The sequence below is a fragment of the Oreochromis aureus genome, linkage group 23, assembly GCF_013358895.1.
Source record: "Oreochromis aureus strain Israel breed Guangdong linkage group 23, ZZ_aureus, whole genome shotgun sequence".
NCBI classification, from domain to species: Eukaryota; Metazoa; Chordata; class Actinopteri; order Cichliformes; family Cichlidae; genus Oreochromis; species Oreochromis aureus.
This window is the reverse complement of record NC_052963.1, coordinates 16,619,365-16,634,549: the sequence shown is the minus strand read 5'-3', so window position 1 is coordinate 16,634,549 and position 15,185 is coordinate 16,619,365.

Below are 15,185 nucleotides of genomic sequence, written 5' to 3'. Positions count from 1 at the left end.
GCAAGTGAGGTGAATTTTAGACTCTTAACAGTGTTGTAAGTTTTACAGGTCTTCCTACTGATAAAAACCTCCTACACTGCAATTTGTACTACACCAAAGAAAAAAACGCAATGGTGAAAAAACAGGAATTTTGTGTTCAACTGTCTATTTATCTATTAGAAATGTATAGAAACTTAAATTAAAGAAAGAAAGATAAAGAAACATTCTATCAATTAACAAAAATATCTGTATCCTGTAATTACAGGACAGCCTGTGCAATATTACACATATTTTCAACCTCCGATTTCTCGGTACGGCTCATTTTCTCTGAAAAACATATAAAATAACATGTTTCCAGTTACTTCACACCCCCTACACTTTTATTTATGCGTGCAGTGACCCATGGGTCATAAAATTATGAAGATGCTGTGTCCCTTCATTCTGTTTGTTTGTATATATTTGCCTGTTGTGTGGTGTTTTTTTCTTTCTTCTCATGCTTTTCCCACTCAATGTTCCAACACTGTTACGATTCAAGCACCTACACCTGCCTCTTCCCACATTCCCACACATTTTACTTTCAGTTTTATTTGATTTTTTTTCTCATGCTCCATCGCAGGTGGGACACAACAAATACATAGCTTTGAATGTGTGGCTCCTTACTGACCAAGATGACGAAAAGATTCTCTACTCAAAGATCCTGAGGAATTTTAAAACAGTAAATGGACTGGTACTATATGTAGTAGTGTCTGAAGTGAACAGAGATGGGCAGTAACGCATAATGTGATAATTATTTTTAAGTAACGAGTAAGGTAAGGGATTACTATTGCAATAAAAAGTATTTAGATTACTGTTACTTTACCGTAAGCATGCTGCGTTACTGCGTTACTAAACCATGATTTTGTTTGTGAGAGTGTCTCGTGACAATGACGTACGAGCGTGAGACGTCCGTGGCAGCAACAGACGTGTGTATATCAGCAATAGATAACATGGAGTGCAGAAAGAGTACAACCATGCAGCGTTTAAAGCTTGGAAGTACTGACATTACTTTGAGTTTGGTTCTGTGAAAAGTGACAAAAACATTAGCGTCTGCTGTACACTGGGTGGGCAGAAAACTTCATTCTACAGCGAAAAATTAAACTTGAGCAAGCACCTAGCACACTGCCACTGGAACGTGAAATTCATAGAGGATCCCCCCACTCCAGCTAAACAGCTGGAAATAGACTTAAGAGTGACAGGACTTAGTGCTGCTGAATCTTTGATTTTATTTATTTATTGCTGTGTTTCACTTGCACCTATTTGAAAGAGTGAGTGGAAACACAAAACATTATTTCATTTTATATGCTGGAATATGCACAAAATAGGTTTAAATGTTAAACAAATTGCTTCCAGTCAAAGACTGTTGCATATAATTTAATTTTTGCTTGATGCATAAAGTTAAAAGATTAAAACTAATAAACAATTAAAACAAAACTTTTTCATTTGATTCAGTTTTATATCATGAAATATGCAGAAAAAAATTGGATTGAAAGGTCTATTGCTTTATTACGTATTCAGGTTGTGTATCATGCTGTTAAAAAGTAACTAAGTAATAAAGTAACTAATAAGTAATCATTAAAGTAACTGGATTACATTTAGTAATTAGTAACTAATTACTATTCTCAAGTAACTTGACCAACACTGGTAGCGAAGCACTTTTATTTAACATTTACTACTTAGTATCAGTACAGGTTGATTCCCAAAGGACACTTTTATGCATGGAGAGGTGGAGCCAGACATCAAACCACTGATCTCTCGATCCATCCTCAAACTTCAGAAGAGAGGAAGATTTAGTCGGTGATGAAGAATTTTCAGAACATGAGGCCTTTATGCCTTAAATAAATAGGACAGTGCAAACAGTAGGCAGGAAGGTAGGGAGATTTTTTATATTTCTAACCAATCAGATCTTCCATTTCAAGTGCTGATTGCTTTGAGGCGACTGTTGCTGTGATTTGGCGCTTTATAAATAAAATTGAATATATATGCAGGAAATGGTTATGGGCAGGTTTAAACTGAGGCCTCTAGCCTTCAGTACATGGGTCACCTGCTCAAAAAGGTGACATGTAGCAGCACCGTCTAATCAGTGTCTGACATTGAGTTTTTAGATGAAGAAGAGACTGACTATAAGTCAGCTCCAAAACAAGCCCTCCAGCAGCCAGCAAGGGGAGAAATATGGATGGCAAAAAAATGGTGAGAGTGAATGATCTTCGTGCCCAATGAATGAGGACGCCACATGGCTGCCAGCGTGAGGAGCCAACCGAAATGGCAGTTACTTATTTTGAACTTTTCCTCCTACATGCCATCTAAAACCTCATTTGTATCAGGAAATGTTCCCTCATCTAAATTCCCTTCTAGATCCAGCAACAACAAAACAAAGAGCTGCAGTGTGTCTGGGCCCAAGATGGACAGGAAGACACAGCATACATGCATCAAAGGCAAGAGTTACATCTGCCCACATCGTTGTACAGAATAGCACAGACAGGCTGTTTGTTCAGTGGGGCAGGTGGGAAGGTGGGAAGGAGTATACACTGACATGAATCTGGTCCATTCCCAATTCAGTGCATACGCTTAAACATCAGTAACCATCACCTTTACTTATTTATATTTGTTCAAGATAAACATCATATTTTCCCCCGTATCTTGAGTTTTCTCTTCCTTTTTATTACGTTTTTGTCACAAAAACAAATAGCACTTTTTTCATAAGTGTGTTCTTGCAGGCATTAATTCCAAATATTAACATATGTATTACCACACAGTCATAGAGAGAGACAGAGATAGCCTGTGTTGTTTGTAGTTATGACAAAGTAAATATCTCTTAAGTATTATGCTGACTAATAAAATATGAACACAAAACAAAGGCTAATTAACCAGATTACATAAACTGCAAATATCCTGTTTTCTCACTTCTGTGCTCTCCCATGGCTCTACTCACGTTCTCTTTCATCCATATCAACCTGCTTAAGAAGCTCTTAAGCCTCCTTTTTCACCCCTATCAGTTTTTCGCCTCAGGAAATCTTTTAAGGACTAAGATGCTTTATGAAAAAGTTTTATCATGACCAGGATTTAGTTTTAACTAAATAGGGGAAATTTGTAGAAAATGCCACAGCTCTAAGAATTTTCATTGGATTTCAAAACTGTGAGGAACTCTTAGTGGTAGGAAGCTTTGTGAATACTGAAACTTTATTCACCTTTATTCAAATCAGTCAGTCATCTACTGTGGCATGATTTCCTAGTTTGTTTGTTTTTTTGCATATTTGTCATGCTCAAATTTTTCAGATGAGCAAACAAATTTTAATGCTGGAGAAAAATAACCTGAGTAAATACAAAATGTAGTTTTTAAATGATTATGTCATTTATAAAGGGAAAAAATCTATGCAAACCTACATGGGCCTGTGTGAAAATCACCTCCCTTGTTAAATCATGAATTAACTTTGATTAATCTAGAAATCACTTAAACAGAACTTATCTGAGAAAGTGTAAAAGATCTCAAAAAGCAACACATCATGGCACAGTCTAAAGAAACACTTTGGAAACAAAGTCTATAACTTATATCAGTCTGGAAAGGGTTACAAAGGCATTTCTAAGGCTTTGGGATTCCAGTGAATCATTGTGAGAGCCATTATCCACAAATGGAGAAAACTTGGAACAGCGGTGAACTTTCCCAGGGGTGACCAGCAAAACAAAATTACTCCAAGAACAACTCATCCAGGTCACAAAAAACCCAGAACAACATCTAAAGAACTGCAGGCCTCACGTCTCAATTAAAGTTAGAGGTCGTGATTCAACAATAAGAAAGAGACTGGACAAAAATGGCCTGCATGAGAGAGTTCAAGGAGAATACCACTGCTGAACAAAAATACAGAGACTTTTGGATCTATATATAGGGTTTAAAGACGCTAACAACTCACCGAGTAAAAAAAGGGACTTTTTCACTTTAAACATGATAATTTGGCTTATATGTAACTTAGAAAAAGAGTGCAGCTTTAAATGGCGTCATATGACATCCTGACCAGCTATTTTTATATTGCATATTAGGTGGAAGATGCACACTATTAAAAGTGCTTTTAATATTAATAATGTTTCTTAACTCTGTGTTTTCGATAGCAGTTTTAACAGTAAAAAAGCTAAGGGGGAAAATGTGATGTCCCATCAATAGTGCTGCATAATTGTAGGTCCAGACAGCTTAAAGTCCTAAATGCGGTGTAAAATTAATGGCACCCTTAGCTCATTAACTGTGTAAACAAATGAATTTTTACAGCTCCTGTGTGACCGAGGTAAATGACAGGCTGTAAAAAGTTACTTATGGATGGAGTCAGAAGAGTTTGCAAGTTTGCAGTTCCTCATGCCTTTCAATAGAAAAGTGCTTACAGCAGATCCTGGCTCAGTGTCGTGTCCCTGAGGTTTTCCTGCAAGTATGAAGAATTCTTCATTCTTCTGTTTAATGCTATGACAGGGGTTTATTAGAAAGGCCACAATCAGAGCGGGAAATCATAGTATTCCAGCTGACTAAAAAGTATATTTTAATCACCAGGAAAAATTTACTTTGACATCCTCCATCGAGTTTTCAACCGAGAATAAGAAGTATTACTGTTATCAAATTGGCTTTCACAATACAACCTGTATCAAACAGGTCGAGCCATTTTAATAGCTCTGACACAGTTGTTGATCTGCAGAACTCTCGATCAATGGACTGAGATAAAAAATGAAATTTAATGGATGTTTGATGGATTTAAGTAATGCTTTTGACTTAAGCCGCAAATCATCTTCTCTTTGCTGTCTAATATAAGCATCTACGAACATAATAATGAAAGGCTTTCCTTCAGGATGAGATTTTCGTCCTTTGACACCTGTCTTGTTCTTTTCAAAGAATAATAAGTACTTACAGTTCCTGCTTGACAAGATTAATAATAAATATTGCACTTTCAGACGCACTAAATGATGAATCCTACCTTTCAACGTTGCTCCTGGCTATGAAAGTGCCAAAAGTTGTGCGTGACACTCTTTAATGAGAAATACAAATACATAGACACGTTCAGACTAAGTGCACCATAAGTGCCAGCCATTCGTTATTGTGACTGATGGGTTTTTTTTTTTTTTAAAGTTTTATTAAAAAATGTAAAAACATTAACCGGAAACAGATACATTCATAACTTCTTAGAAGTTAAGGACAAACACACTGTGTTAAACAAGTGAAGAGAAACAGCGGCTTTATCTACATTTGTGAACAATGACGTGCTTGTTGGGCAAAATGAGTCACAGAGAAAAAGTGATACAGTATATCGTACAATGGAACTGAGTAATTCATTGTAATAAAGCGCTACAGATTTCTCATTTATTCTACTTTATTAAGCAATATTGCACTACAATAATTTTATTGTAGCTTTATTAGACTGGATAAACATATCTGCATACATCGTGGATCATGACATCAGACTTTAGAGGACTTAAAAATATATTTAGAGTGCTTGTTAGCAGCAGAGCAATAGGGATGGGAATCGAGAACTGGTTCTTGGAGAGATCCGGTTCCCAGCAGCTTAATTCCTTATTGCTCCCGCTTATCAGTTCAGCTTGCGCGTGCCAGAGGCGAAAGATAGTGGCAAAGGTGTGCTGGGCTGCAGTCTATAGCTTTATATGGTTAAATGGTGATTATGAGACAGTTTGTTTCAGGTTATTTTAATGTAACGAGAAGTGTAACGAATTACTTTCTCCTGGGAGTAATTAAGTAACGTACCACACTACATTTAAGAAAAGTGTTCTGTGTAATTCTCCAAAAGTTGATTCTGTTCATCTGGACGTAGCGTTTTCAGTGGGCTGGTTTCAGTCATTATGCAAATGTACTGTTTATAAGGTTGGGGAAACCTGCAGTCAGCTGAGACTGAAGAAGTCACTTGGATGAGTGACGAAACGTTTCTCCCACAAAACGCTACGTCCAGATGAACAGAATCAACTTTTGGAGATTTACTTACCTGGATGATTGAGAATGCATCAAGATGTTCAGTGTAATATGTGTAATAAAAATTTTTTGAGTAATGACCCACCACTGATCACAACAAAGAGAGATACTTCCATAAATACATGCACAAACATTTGACCACACAGCATACAGCTAACTTGATTAAATGCAATGTCTTTGATACATTGTGCTGCTCAGAGATGTAGGTGACTCTCAAAGCCGAGCCAATGAGAATCAATAAGGAATTGAATCGATAATGGAATCGGAATTGCTAAATTCTTTTCAATTCCCATCCCTACAGATCAATCAAAAAAGCACTGAAAAGGTAACTTAATCAAGTCTACAGCTGTGTAACGACTTACCTGCCACATGACCTTTGAACTCTTTTCCCAGAGTTTATAAAGTTCCTTTACATCAAAACAACCAGTCACAGAAGAACAGCATCCCTCCAGCTTTATCATTATAATAACATCCTCTAAAGTTTTAAACAAAACATAATGACACAATTTTGTCTCAAAGAGAATGATTAATATAGAAACTTGGAATGTAACATTTAATGTTTGATACTATGCCAAAGACTGTTCCAATAATGTATAAAAAGCTCCAACAGTATCCCAAACAGGATTTATTACATAAAGGCTTGTAGGCATGATCCCAAATAATATTTTGAAGCTCTTAAATGTGCTTCATTCTGCCACAGCGGTTCATGCTGTTTTTATTATGGAACTCGAGGAAAATTCAAGAAAACGACATAGCTGGTCATACAGTGGCAGATTATGAAGACTTTTCCGTGTATAGTTCACCGTGTTTATTCAAGCCAGAGCACACAGACAAGAGCTAAATCTACAATAACAGCACAGACCAAACAGCACGGAGGCACAGGAAACTGTTTTACCTTCCCAAAATCAAGTAGAAGAAAATCCTGAGGCCAGTCAGCCCGGGAGACCAAATTGCCGGCTCTCTGCAGTAAGCAGCAGTGATTACACGACCGACATAGCAATCACAAGCTTACAGGACATTTTTATAATATGTATGTTTACCTCAGATGGAGCTGAATCAGTGATAGGATGTGCTTCTGTTCTCAGTGATGAACAGGTTTATGAGGGTATGTGCTGTACTGCATGTTCTTTTCGAAGAACTGATTTTTAGCCACATGATGTGAAGCAGTTTGACATAGTGGGATTCTTTAATGTTTTCAAAATGTGTCTAGTACATAAATGGCTAGAAAAGCAAAATACAAGCTCTATGCCTTGTTCATTTCAGCCACATTAAGGTACATGAGGTCCAATCAAAAGATTCAGAGACCGCACCCACTTTCCAATTTGCCGACCCTTCAATTTGAACTTCATTTTGGGGAAAAGGACAAAGTTGAACAGAGCCAAATGTAGAAAGCAGAGTGGTTGATTGTGCTGTTGTTCCAAATCATTTCTGCTTTTTCCATGTGCTGAGAGCCACCGCAAGATAGCATGGTCATATACTCCGAATGTTCTGCCTCAAACGCCTGAAGACCTCGAGTAAATCTCGACACTGACTCTCTGACCCTGAAGGAGGAACTCATGCATGCCCACATGAATATTAAGAATAGAGAGCACCGTCCTGGTTGTGCTCCTGACCTAATGTGGAGCTTTCAGTTTTGGAACATGAAGCTCTTCCGCTGAAGACTGCTGTTTGGTTTTTTGGGTCAAGACTAGAGAACCAACTCTTGTTATTTTGACATGAAGGTTGGGAGAGCAGATAACAACTAAAATTAGGCAAAGTTGTTGCTTTGATATACAGTAGATACAGTTCATTTATAACACATTTTTCTCATTTTGCCTCTGTGCAGCACCACAGTGGACTATTTAAGTATTTAAGAAAAATAATGACTTTTTTTTTAGGAATTATGACCATCTTTACATATAGTACACAGTTTTTAGAGGCTCAAAAGTAACAAACATTTTACATACTTTGATTGTTTTTAATAATTCAATTCAATTCAATTTTATTTATACACAGCCGAATCAAACTGGTTTAAAATCCTCAAAGGTGACAGTAACAGGCTAATTAACAAAGAGATTTGCCAGGAAGTTAAAATAATTGTTGTAATATTTTCAGCCTTATTAAAGAAGAAATCTTTGAGTTTTTTGTTTAACGTGCCTCAGGACTTTTTCCAGGATTAGGACGTAGAATTTGGAAATTTATTGCATCAAACAAAAACTTTTGCTTAATTTTAAATTGTAAAAAATAAAGAATATGCCATCTTTGCAGATCCAACCATATCCTGAAATCTAAGCAAGCAAGATTTCAAAATTTGCAATCATACTAATAATATAATAATAATAATAAAATCTGTACACCATAGCAACTAGCAGTGAAATTAAGATAAAATATCCGTGTTTTCCAATAGTCCAATAGCACCTTCTTCGTGTCTTTAGTTTTCTTGCTTCCACCCTACACACATCTGGCATTGAGCAGACTGAACATTCTCACCTCGTTTTTAGTGACTCATTTCGGTTCACTTGAATTTTTCTCTGTAAAACAAACCAAATCACAGGAAAAAAAAGCTACAAGTTTACAAACTCAGGTGTGAAAACACCCTTACACCTTCGGCTCTGAGGAAAGACAACTGAGCTCTTCAACACGCCGATTTTAAGCAGCTGAGTTGGCAAGTGCAAAATGAGTAGCTGTGGAACGATCAAACGTCCTGCAAAAACTCTCTCTCAAAATGTCTTAAATGTTTCATATTTAAGGTCTGAGAAAACAGTTTCCTTAATCTTAATATTGTTCTAAATAAAAACCCCGTCGCCAAACATGACGGAGAGCATGCTCACGGTCATCAGAGGGGCTATTTACAGATTTTTTTAAAAAAATCTCAAATTCCCATTTTTATTGACTTTAGCTTGAGCCTATATGTATAATAACGTCCCTCAAAATCAATATCCAGTCGTACATTACTGAGGACACAGGATTTGAAAATTCCACTATGACATTTTTGTTTATTTCTGGTGGACTGTAGATGAGAATTCATAGCAGCAGGGTCGTAGCCTGAATGTTAAAAATAAATTATTTTAAAAAATTATAGAGTTTAGTGGAGACGGGAGAGCATTTAAATCAATTTTTAAAAATGAGTCCAAACTCCTACACCTCGTCCAACAGCCCACGGTAAGTTTAAAAAGCCACAGTCTGTGAGACATAGATCAGAGAAGAAACTCAGGTCACCGGGTCGCAGCCAGGTTTCTACTAAAAATAAGAAGTCCAGCTTTTGAGAAGCAAAAGAAATTGCTTTAAACGAAGGCCTTATTTGAGACTGACCTTCCATTTGCCAGAGTCATTTAAGAGTTAAAGAAAAGCCTCCCCAGAGGCACGAAAGCACGAGTGCAAACAGGTAACATGGAAATCTGCATCCATTTTTTTAAACAACTCCTCAGCTTTTCAGCTTTAACTAAAAAAAAAACACTTTTTTTGAATACAGAATTTGCCCTAGTCGCATAGCAACACAGAAAGCCACCACCTGCACTTCCCACAAGCATCTTTTTGCACAATACAGCACTCAGAGACTGTCCAAATACAACTACCAGAGGTATTTGTAATTAATTTATGTGTGCAGGATACCAGTGAGGATGCAAATGTTGAAAAACAGACTCAAAACTCTAAGATATCAACAGGCACTTTGCAGATTTGTAGTATCACCCAGCAGAACGATGCAGAAGGTGTGAAAGTCTTTCACAGAAGCAGTGTGTGTGTATGCGCTGCATGCGATTTTTATCACCGAGGGCTTCAGTGATCCTTCAGTGCTGTCCACGCTGTGTGCTGAGTCAGGGGCAACAGCCTGGAAGGAGTAACTAGTTTCTCTGACTTACTCTCACTGTCTCTGTTTTCTGAGGTCTCATTAAAATCAAGCCAATAAAATATGTTTTCTTTTTTGGCTATTAGCCCCTTAACATGAACACCCTCTCTGTTTTACTTTTCACCTCCTTTCGTTTCATTTTCAAGTTTGTACTCATCGTAAGATGGTGTGACAGTGCTAACTTGCGTACTTAACATGATTAGTTCAAGGGGTCATGTTTGCTCTGCTTTCCTTTTTGATCCCACGAGATCCCGTAAGCACGTCTTTTTCTTTTATCCCCACTTCATGTGGAGAACTGATACATTTTTCATGTTGGTTAGCAGTTACATCATCCTTTAACTGCCTTTTCAATATATACTTAGCATCATAATCATTTTAAGTTCTGATTAACTATTTCTGAGCAGTTCTCCAACCTTTGTGGCAAAGTTGTAACAGAAACCTCTTATTTTGGTCTCTTGTGACCTCAGTTTTATTGGATAGTTCCTGTTTTATTTTGAAGATTATTATTCCTTGTGGATCTCTGTATTTTTACTTCCTTTGTGTCCGTTCCCCCCTCATTAATGTCAGAGTTCATTTTTTGTTTTATTACACTTCTCCCTGGTGTGTCTTTAGTTTCTATGTCTTCCCTCCATCTTTGTGGGATAATTTTAGCACCGACCCACCTTGTTCCTGCTTCTTCCACTGTGTTTTCCTTGTTGCCTCTTTTTTGGGGATTTTTTTCTCTTTTTGTTTTTTTTTGGATCAAGCCATATGTTTTATATATGACTCACTAATGCAAATATCTAATAAACTGATGTAATTGTAGATATGGCAAGATGACCTGCTGAAGTTCAAGAAATGTGATTTAAGGAACTCTGAATGTGTCGGTGGTGTCAGATGGGCTGGTCTGAGTATTTCAGAAACTGTTGATAGACTGGGATTTATCCACACAACCATCTCTAGGGTTTACAGAGAATGGATGAAAAATAAAAAATATTCAATGAGCAGCAGGTCACCTGAAAATGTCTCGTTGATGCCAGAGGTCAGAGAAGAATGGCCAAAATGCTTAGAGCCAAAAGTAACTCGGATAACCACCCATAATAACAGGTAATAGGTACATGCAGAAGAGTATCTCTAAATGTTCAACAAGTCATAAATGCACTACAGCAGCATAAGACTACACTGAGTGCAACTCATGTATGCAAAGAACAGGAAACTGAGGATACAATTCACAAAACCTGGACATGAGAAGACTGGAAAACATTGGCTGGCCTCATGAGGTTTTGATTTCTGTCACATTTAGATGATAGGGTTCAAATTTGGTCCATCTTCTGCTAACTTCTTCCAGCAGCTTCACAAAGCTCAAGTCATCTCAAACTGGTTTCATTGTGCTTAGATGGTTTCCTTAGTAACCAGGTCTCAGTCCAATAGAGCACCTTTAGGATGTGGTGGAACGGGAGATTCTCAGTTGACATATCTGCAGCAACTGTGTGAGGCTATCATATCAATATGGACCAAAATCTCCGAGGAAAGTTTCCAGCAGCTTGTTGTATATGTGCCATGAAGAAATAAGACAGGTCCTTGTACCTTCTTATCAGTCAGCATTTGGCTCTGTTAAAGAATTTTAGCTTAAAAATCTGATGTCGTTTAAGTCAAAGCATGCAGTGTTTTTACAAGAACTTGATCTAAAAGGATACTAGTGACATGATATCAAAGAATTGTGTAACATTTTGAAAAAAAAAGTCTGTTTGCTTTCTTTCAGAATTACATGAGTAGACTGCTCATAAAATATGAGGCTTTTGCAAGGGGACAATTGGCTTAATATAAAGACCTTAAATTATAGAAATGGCCTAATCATTATGTGCAGTTATTTGGCTAATTAGCTGTCAACCACGGCTATAGTGCTGCTACAGTGCGCAAGAACAATGCTCCACAGCGTCTTTCCTCCAAGTGAGGAAACAGAATATACACATTCATCATCATTTGGTTACAATTCATTATCATTAAACAGGAGAGCCAATAAAGGCCAATTTTTATAAGGTGCTTTATTTGATTGACATGCAAGAAAATATTCCACCTTAAGCGATGATGTGCTAACTTGGTTAAAGTTCCTGCATTATGCTGCTCATACTAAATCAACACTTCCTGTCTGCATGTCTGCAACAAAAAACTGTGTCAATATAAAGCAGATAAAAAGGTTTCACTTCTTATCAAGGTTTTTATTGTGAAATTTTTGCAAGAACATGTTACATAAAGTCCTATTTAACTACATGATTACATGAGATTATCTTTGACAGCTGGTTGCTAATTCAAGTGTTGTGTTTGATTCATAGTACTGACTTAAATGCATTGCGTAGGCAAAAGCAGCTCTATACTCTATACTCTTGTAGCCTCAACAGCTACGATAAGTCTGCTGGGAAGCAATAGGTGGTGTAAATGCAGTATATTCAATAGCACAAGGAAAATAGTGTAAACATATGCCGCATTCTCTTTTTTTTTATAGCCCTGACAATACAGATATAGGCTCAGTTGGTTCTTCTGCTCTTCCCGGCTTTCATTAACCTAACAGATTTATTAGCTCCACGTCCAACACAAACAGCTCAGTTTCTTCATGATGGCAGAGCAATGCAAACACACCGGCACCGCAAGTATACCACCGTGCCAGGAATTCAGCACAGTACTATAAATTTTCTGCCACACCAGAGCAAGAGTGAGGGAGAGAGAGGGCAAACATCTTCCAGGGAGAAGGAAGAAGAGCAGACAGATGTGGGGCACATGTAGGGGTTGGTGGGGGACTGTGGAGACGGAGGACTTTATAATCTATTCATCAGGTCATTCATTTGCTGATGTGGCCACCTAAATGAATGTGAACTTGCCATTGTGGTTATATAGCCTTAGAGACATGTATGAGTGTCTGCTGTCGTGGTGGTTACGAAACTTAAGAGATGTCACTGCACTCACATTTTACAAATTCAGATTCTGTACTCTCTTAATGTATCGGCTCAGCGTGCCAGGCTGAGACAGGCTGAGCGTGCTCTGAAGGGAGCGGCCATCTGGAATTTCTTTCTAGGATGACAGACATTCAATTTATCTAAGTCTACATCACTTTGGACTATTTACTGTATACACACAACTGTAACCACATGTAATTTTTCAGAATCAACAATGTCCCTGTGGCTGGGCTCGGTGTCATTTATTTAAAAACATCCATGCACCACATTAATCATAATAATCCTTCTCTTCTTGTGTTGAATATAAAGCGCGCTTTGTGTTTGAGAAGTTGCTGAGGCAAGCGTTTTTTAACTTGTTTTTCACCGCCTCAATTTCACCAAATGCACAATGTTTTCTTTTCAGCTGAGAGAAAAGACACTTTAGTTAATGACGTGCATAACTCTCTTGAAGTGTCTGTCTCACTTATATTCAACGTTGCAAAGCAGAGGGTGACATATTGAGAAGTGAGTGCATGGTTGACATGCATTGTACATCTGCCATCTCCTTACTTAAAGAAGAATACATATATCTATAGATAGATGTATAATAATGGATTGGATTTCATATAGTGCTTTTCAAGGCACCCAAAGCGCTTTACAATGCCACATTCACACACTGGTGGAGGCAAGTTACTGTTGTAGCCACAGCTGCCCTGGGGCAGACTGACAGAGGCAAGGCTGCCATATCACGCCATCGGCCCCTCTGGCCAACACCAGTAGGCGGTAGGGTAAAGTGTCTTGCCCAAGGACACAACAACCAGGACAGAGAGCCCGGGGATCGAACCGGCGACCTTCCGGTTGCAGATATGCTTCCCAACCCCCTGAGCCACAGAAGGGTGTTTTTTTTTTTACAGATATATAATGGTGAGAGAATTTTTAATCTATTTTGAAGGACAGAAAAGAAAGGGCGGAGGGTTTGCTTCATCCCTGTACCTACAGGTCAATATTCTATACGTGTGTCAAATCTTAGAAGAAAGAGCATGATATGAGCTTTGTATTCTCATGTGTATTTGCCCAGATAGTAAACACTGTAATCACATGGAAGACCACAGATAGACTGGGAAGACCTGTCAAATTTCTCTTTTTTTTTTAAGACTTATTTGGGCGCATTTTAGCCTTTATTTTACAGGACAGTTCACAGAGTTGACAGGAAAGCAGGCAGAGAGTGGGGGGAGTGACACACAGCAAATGGTCTAAGGCGGACTCAACCCCAAGCCCCTGAAGCACCTTGGGTACATGAAATGACTGGCCTGATGAATAGATCTCCAACTCAACCAGGTGAGCAATAGCAGCACCCCTGTCACATCCCCCATCTCCAACAGAATTAATTCTGTCAAAACGTTGAAATCTCTTCACCTGCATCACTTTTTGAAACAGATTCACTGCACATCATCTTTGTGTTCAGTTTCAGTGTAGTTTTAAAGTTCAGCAATATCTTTGGAGTTATTTCCATCAAACTGTATAAAATTGTTTCCTCAACCAACTGTATGTACATTAATCTTTACCAGTACATGCACATGCTTTAGTATTGTTTGTCCTGTTCATACTGTTAGTGAAATGAAAGCGATACAGTGCTTTTATAAGGTGTTAAAGGTGCACAATAGGCCATTATAGGCCATTTCAGTCTATTGCAATGCGGTTGTTAGGCAGCATGACGACATTATAATGTGTCATTTATAATTCAGGTTTTGAATCTAAATAAGATATTATTGTTGTTAAATAAAAATTATATGATACTTTTATAATGTGTTTTAGGTGCCTAAATAATAAAATCTGATCATTTTACTCTGCTACTAGGTGGTTGCTAGGCAATATGATGATGCCATAATAGCTGATATTGATAAGAGCCTTCAGGAGCTTAAGATGTACCTGTGTGCCAAGTTTGGTTGTCCAACTCCTGATCATGTAGGAGAAGCTGAGGGACAAAGAAACAAACACACAGACATCATCATCAACATTGTTATATATATCACACTGTTAAGGTTTTAAAAATATTTAATAAGTTTTAGCTTTAAATGAAAGTGCCTTTTTCATTTGATGAAGAATAATGGGTAGGTTAACAATCTAATTTTTTTCTTGTTGTGTGTGTGTGTGTGTGTGTGTGTGTGTGTGTGTGTGTGTGTGTGTGTGTGTGTGTATTCAAACATTATAAAAAGAATACTCATTTGAAAGTAAAACCCAAATATTGTTATTTGAAAGGTGTATTTCAATTATATCAAGTTGCGTTTACAAAGTTAGCCTTCTGAGATGGTTCTATTATTATGTATTGTATACAGTATTATACTGTGCCCTTTGCTAACAGAGACCATAACATTGTATAACTATACAAAGAAATACACAAAGTTAAAAGATATTATGTAGTGGTGTAGAACTACTAATCCAAATGTACAGTGCTTGAGGAAATGTGGTATAGGTTGTGATA